Below are 6,287 nucleotides of genomic sequence, written 5' to 3'. Positions count from 1 at the left end.
GAGGGAGTTATCATCGCTGATGTGCTAATAGTATCTGTGGTGGTTACAACTGATGCTAATGCCTTGTTTCCCCACAAAATAAATATAAGTGTGTGTGTGTTTCCTGCCTCGTTTTGGCTGCCCTGGGAGAGTGTGTCTCAGGCAGGAGCCACATCTGCCAAGGATGTCGGGGCAGAGGGACGCCGACAACAGCAGCGCCCACGTGGTCCTGGGGTCCCTCTGTAGGACCTGAGCCATGAGGCAGGTCCTGAAGGCAGGGCAGGGGGCTCGGGTGTGGAGGGGCAGCGCTGCCCTGCAGGCCGGTTCTTCTCACCTCCCCCCGCGCTGAGCCAGGGATGCCTGCATCCTCTCCCCAGTGAACATGGAGGAGGCTTCACTCAGGCTGATTGCACTGGGGCTTTGTATCTCTCCACCTCTCCCCTGCTCTCTGATGGGATGTCACTTTTTTATCATTATTCCCTCTGTGTTGACAAGTGATTTAAACACTTCACAGAAGAAAAGAAAAAAGAGGGTAGAGGTTGCAGGGGGAAATCTTTCCTTTGAATCCAGGGTGTTCGTTTTTTCAGATTAGCAAATAAATGGCTACGAGGGTATAATTGAAACTAATAGGTTAATTAGGGAACATTTAGATCTTTCTGGAAAAAATAATAAAAACCAACAACTGTCTCCTCCTGAGGCAAACCGGGTGAGTAATAAATAACCCTGCATGGAGGAGCAAGGCACTTACAGTTTATTCTGTCCCCACTTCAAGCCTCCACGATCATTGTGAGCAGCCAGGTAACCAGGCAGACTTGTCCCTGCAGACTGGGGGGAGGGCTCTGGAGCCGGGCTCCCTCTCGGGAGGCGGACCAGCTGCTGCCGGTGTCAAGGGAGCCTGGGGCAGTGGCGCCCTGCTTCCACCCTTCTCTGAGTGCAGGCTCTCGCTCCGTTCTTTCTCGTGGTCTCTCTCTCTCTGCCCTTTTCTGCTCAGCTGTGACTGTCACTCAGCCTGAGCCAGTCTCTCCGTCCTCCAGACAATGGGATTTCAGAGTGTCTAAGCCAGGACAACATTTTCTGGTGGCAGAGTAGGGGGACAGGAGGCAGGGGGCCACAGGAGGAGGGAAAGGCCAGTGGCTAGGTCAAGTCCACTTCAGCTGGCTGCTCCTCTGGGGCAGGAAGGGCTCTGGCTGGCCTGGAGGAGTGGCGGGGTCAAAACTCTCCACGGATCCCTGGGTTCTGCTCACTGAGCCAGGGATGCCTGGGATGCAGTGGGATAGGGACACAGGCACTGTGCTTAATCAACCCTGCCCGGGCGGGGCCCAGAGCTCGGCGAGGGGGAGAGAAACCCAGAGCCACCGTCAAGCCCCTGTTCTTTCTGGTGCAGCATATCTGGAGGCAAAACTTGAGTCGTGTCCCAGAGCCCTGCTGGCGTCAAGGCCTGTTGGGATGGACGATGGAAGAGCCCTGATAGGGGTTGAATTATGTCCACCCCCCCAAATGTACGTCGGAGCCCTTACTCCCATTATCTCAGAATGTGACCTTATTTGTAAATAAAGTCATTGCAGAGGTGATTAGTTAAAATGAGGTCATACTGGAGTAAGGTGGGCCCCTCACCCAATAGGACTGGTGCCCTTGGAAGAAAAGGAGACACACAGCGAAGATGACCACGGGACGGTGGGGGGCAGAGATTGGGGTGATGCTGCCACAAGCTGAGGAAGGCCTGGGGCTACCAGAAGCTGGAAGGAGCAAGGAAGTACCCTCCCCTGGAGACTTCTGAGGGAATGTGGTCCTTCCAACACCTTAATTCGGACTTCTAGTCTCCAGACTTCGAGAGAGAATACATTTCTGCTGTTTTAAGTCATCTAGTTTGTGGTGCTTTGTTGCAGTAACTCTAGGAACAAATACATACTCTCAGCAGCCATTTGACACAGTGACTAGTAAAATCTCAGATTCAATCTAGCAATGAAGTCTCAGCCCAGACACCTGGAAACAAAAAAGCAGGTCTCAGAGTGATCACGCAAACTGCCGTACCATGGAAGGTTCAGGAGCCAGACCCCTGCCCTGCCCCAACCCCCAAGAGGTCTCACTTTGACAGTCAGTAGAGATACCTTCTCTCCTGAGACGGACAACATAAACCCTGAATAAAAGAGTCAATTTCAGGGGTTTCGGAGACAAGGAGACAAATCAAATATTTTTCTTTCATTGTCTCATTTTTTTTTTTTTTAAGAAATTCACTTTCTTTTATTTATTTATTTATTTATTTATGACTGTGTTGAGTCTTCGTTTCTGTGCAAGGGCTTTCTCTAGTTGCAGCAAGTGGGGACCACTCTTCATCGCGGTGCGCGGGCCTCTCACTATCGCGGCCTCTCTTGTTGCGGAGCACAGGCTCCAGACGTGCAGGCTCAGTAATTGTGGCTCACGGGCCCAGTTGCTCCGTGGCATGTGGGATCTTCCCAGCCCAGGGCTCGAACCCGTGTCCCCTGCATTGGCAGGCAGATTCTCAACTACTGCGCCACCAGGGAAGCCCGCATTGTCTCATTTTTATTAATAATGATAATACCTCTCATTTCCTGAGCACTTACTAGGTACCAGGCATTGCATCAAGCACTGTATAAGGATGTTCTTACACACAGATGCCCTTAAGTAAGCCCTGCAGCACCTGAGGGTCCACAAAGATGATGCCTTCCTTTTGCACCAACCCAGCACATCAAACTTGAGGGAAACGAGGGCGGGGTGGCTACTTTTCAGTTTTCTAGAGTCCCTGAAATGAAAACTTATGCACCACTATTTTCCTTCATATAGATCCATTTACTCAACCTAGTTCCCATTTTCTATAAAGTAATTTTTCGATTTTTTTAAAGTTGGTGCTACTTTCACAAGATTAAAACAAAGAAACAGAAAAGGTACCTTGCATGAGAGAAGGTCCAGAAAGAACTAGAAAACTTTCTGGTACCTGAGACACAGTTATGCCAGATCAGCTATTTAAATCCTATTAAAAATAAATGACTTAAGAACTCCTCTCCAGGGATTCCCCCCCCCCCCCACCACTCAAGTAGAGTGGAGCAGGGGCAGGGAGCACAGGAAAAGTCTTGTGAAGAAATGGTAAACCAGTGTCGTCACCTTCATCTGCTTCTATGAGATCACTGAGCAGAAGAGAAGCAAGGAGGCAGGCGGGAAGAAGGGAAGACACTTTCCTGCTGACCACTGCCATCACTGACCACAGACAGGTTGTCACCCACCCAAGAACTGTCCAGGGCAGGAACGACTCAAGGACCAGAGACAAGCCCACCTTGGGAGTGAGCGGAGCTAACACTTCTTGGAAACTGGGCCAGAAAAGGAGGCTGGATGTTGAATTTCCAGCCCACGGAATTAAACCTGGTAGAATAACCTCCCTCCTCCCACTAACACATCACTCTCCACAGTGGACACACTTCTTCTTCCCCTAATGGGTCTGTAAATCCCGATGCATCCCAGCTCCGCCCTAGGGCTGTGATCTTGGCCGAGTCACTTAACCTCCCAACCAAGGTTTATCCTTATTTTCAAAAAGTAAAATAAGAATCAAAAAATGTAAATTGCATCAGGGTTTTGAGGACAAATGGCATAATGCCCATTCATGTAAGATAAAAATTGCATGAGGAATTATTATAATGTGTAAACTGTTAGCAGCTACAATACGCAAATAATAATAATTATTATTATCACTATGGTTTCCCAAATATTACTGGAGCTTCTGGAACAGTAAGGAACATTTCTAGGCTGAGAAGGGTGGGAGATCCACTCATTCTAACTACCAGTTCTTCCTGATTTGGCAGCCAGCCAGTAACCTACATTTTCAACTTGCAGAAAAAAATGGAAAATACAGGTCGAACCCCAGGAGGGAAACCGAAGGAAAAGAAGAACGAGGGAAGTGGCTAGAATCGAATTGCTGCTAGGAGGTTTGATTTTCTGTATTGAGTTAAAGGTGTCAAGTCCAGAGAGCAGGTATATCAATAGTTATGGTGTTTACCCAACAAAAAGAGGTTGTGTTAGACCCCTACCGACCCTCAGCTAATCCCCTTCTCAGCAGGTCTAGGAAGGGGCTGTTTGCTCCGGCTGTGAGCAGTTTTTGCACCTAGAGGCTGCAGCAAACACTGACTAGAACAGAGCAAGCTCAGAGACAGCAGCCCCTCTCCCAGCCAGAAAGCTAGCAGGAAACACCTAGAGGGAAGGGATTCATGAACCTCGCTTACTGCTTGGGGAGCCAATCACAGGAGCCCGTTCAGACAGACAGCCAATCACAGTGCTTGGAAGGACAGGGACCAATCACCTTGTTCCCCCCATCTAGGCCATTTCATCCCAAAGCTCCTCCGGCTGGAGGCTTGTTTACCAGTGCTGCCAGTGGCCTTCGAAGCTGGAGAGGAGGGGCAGCTGAGAGCCCCAAGCCAGGTCAATTTAAGGAGCAGCCTCAGGTGGAAGGGCTGGAGAGAGAAACTGATGGCAAACACCTAGGCAGAGCCCAGCTCCAATTCATCAATCCCACAAACATTTATTGATAGGGTACCGCCTCTGTGCCAGGCACTGGGAATAAGAGAGACACAGTCCCCTCAAAGAGCTCAGGGTCTCGTTAGGGAGACAGAGAAGTAAAAAATACAGGCCTTGTATTAGAGTGTGATGGGAGCCAAGCCAGAAGCACCAGGTGCTGTGAGAGCAGACAACCTCGTGGGGGTAGGGCATCCGGAAACCCTCCAAGAGGATAGTGGCACTCAGGGGGCTGTAGCCCCAGAAGGCTTGAGCCCCCTCATCACATTGTACCCATTGGTTTGCTAGGGTTGCCATAGCAAAGTACCACGGACTGGGGGGCTTAAACCACACTTCTGGAGGCCAGAAGTCTGAGATCAACGTGTCAGCAGGGTTGATTTCTTCTGAGGCCTCTCTCCTTGGCTTGTAGGTGGCTACCTTCTCCCATTGTCTCCACGTGGTCTTCCCTCTTTACCCATAGCCTTGTTCAAATGTCCTCTTCTTAGAAAGACATCAATCATATGGGATGAAGACCCACCCTAATTTTACCTCTTTAAAGGCCCCACCTCCAAGTACAGTTGCCTTCTGAGATACTGGGGCTTAGAACTTCCACATATGAATTTGGGGAGGAACAATTCAGCCTATAACATCATCATTTTCCACAACTATTATGAAACCCCTATTTAGCCACTTTCTCCCCCAGAGTACATGGTGACGAGGGGCTTTTTGTCCCCTAAACCTCCTGTATCAAGTGCCTGGTTGACTCACTCCTGTCAGCCAAGCCGGATGGTGAAGCTCTGTATCTGCCTCTTGAAGCAACTGCCTCATCGCTCATCTTTGTCCTCAGAAAAGCTACATGTTGATGAAAGTCTTGGAACAGTCTCTTTCCACTGCTCGCCAGCCCTGTTCGCTGGCCTCACGCCCAAGGAATTTGATGTGTCACTGTATCTGTGATCAGAACTGGTGTTTCCCTTAGGCCTGTCAGGGAGCGAGCCAGCGGAGCAGCCTTCCGTCCATCAGGGCCCACGCGGGTCAGGCTGGACACCCTGGAGAGGGTGCCGATGTACCTGAGTCTCCTGCCATGGGACAGAAGGGATATTCTGTGATCACTGAGACCATAGGGCAGCTCAGCAGGGTCTGCACAGTCTACTTGAAGGTAAGGGGACACTGGTCTTCATTCCACTGCTCAGCATGGCAAAGGTTTACTGAGCATCCACTGAGTGTCAGGCACTGGCACTGTGCTAGGAGCCAAGGAGAGGGATGAATGGGTCACAGTTGCATCCTCATGGAGCTTACAGTCTCCTGGGGAAGACAACACATAATCCAGTATAGGTGTGTGGTTGAGTTACAGCCATGGGACTCAGGGAACAGAGAGTCAGGACAGCTGGCCCTGTTTCAGGGTTCAGAGAAGCTTCTGGTAAGAGCCGAGGCCTGAACAGAGTCTGGAGAGACTGATGGAATTATGCAGCTGATGGGGCCAGTGGAGAGAGCAAGATGGTCCAAGCAGAGGGTTCCAATAGGCAAGGGCAAGGGGATGGAGAGATGAAGCATCAGATGTCTGGGAAGAATCTCATGCAGTCCAGTGTAACTGGAGCCTAAAATGTGAAGGAGAGAGTGGCAGGAAGTGGGATGGGAGAGATGGCCAAGGGCCAGGTTATAGAACACTATGTAAGCCATGCTAAGTGGCTTGGACATTTCCTGTGAGCTTTTAAACTGTGTTTATGGGAGCACTTGGAGTCTTTCATGGTGCTTTGGGATAAGAAGCAAGACTGAGCAAGCGAGACACTCATCAGAGCATCTTGGCTCTTACC

At 50.2% G+C, this 6,287-nt stretch overlaps 1 long non-coding RNA gene across 1 annotated transcript in view; it reads left to right on the top strand.

Moving 5' to 3' along the window:
* Nucleotides 1-2,223: 2,223 nt before the first annotated feature.
* LOC309606495 overlaps nucleotides 2,224-6,287 on the top strand; it is a 29,316-nt gene continuing 25,252 nt past the window's right edge. Inside the window, exon 1 of the long non-coding RNA XR_014231889.1 lies at nucleotides 2,224-5,632. This is a non-coding gene — a long non-coding RNA (uncharacterized lncRNA). The remainder of the gene's footprint in view (nucleotides 5,633-6,287) is intronic.

Source organism: Balaenoptera borealis, assembly GCF_965194805.1.
Source record: "Balaenoptera borealis genome assembly, chromosome: 11".
In the NCBI taxonomy this organism is placed as follows: domain Eukaryota; kingdom Metazoa; phylum Chordata; class Mammalia; order Artiodactyla; family Balaenopteridae; genus Balaenoptera; species Balaenoptera borealis.
This window is presented reverse-complemented; position numbering and strand designations above follow the sequence as displayed.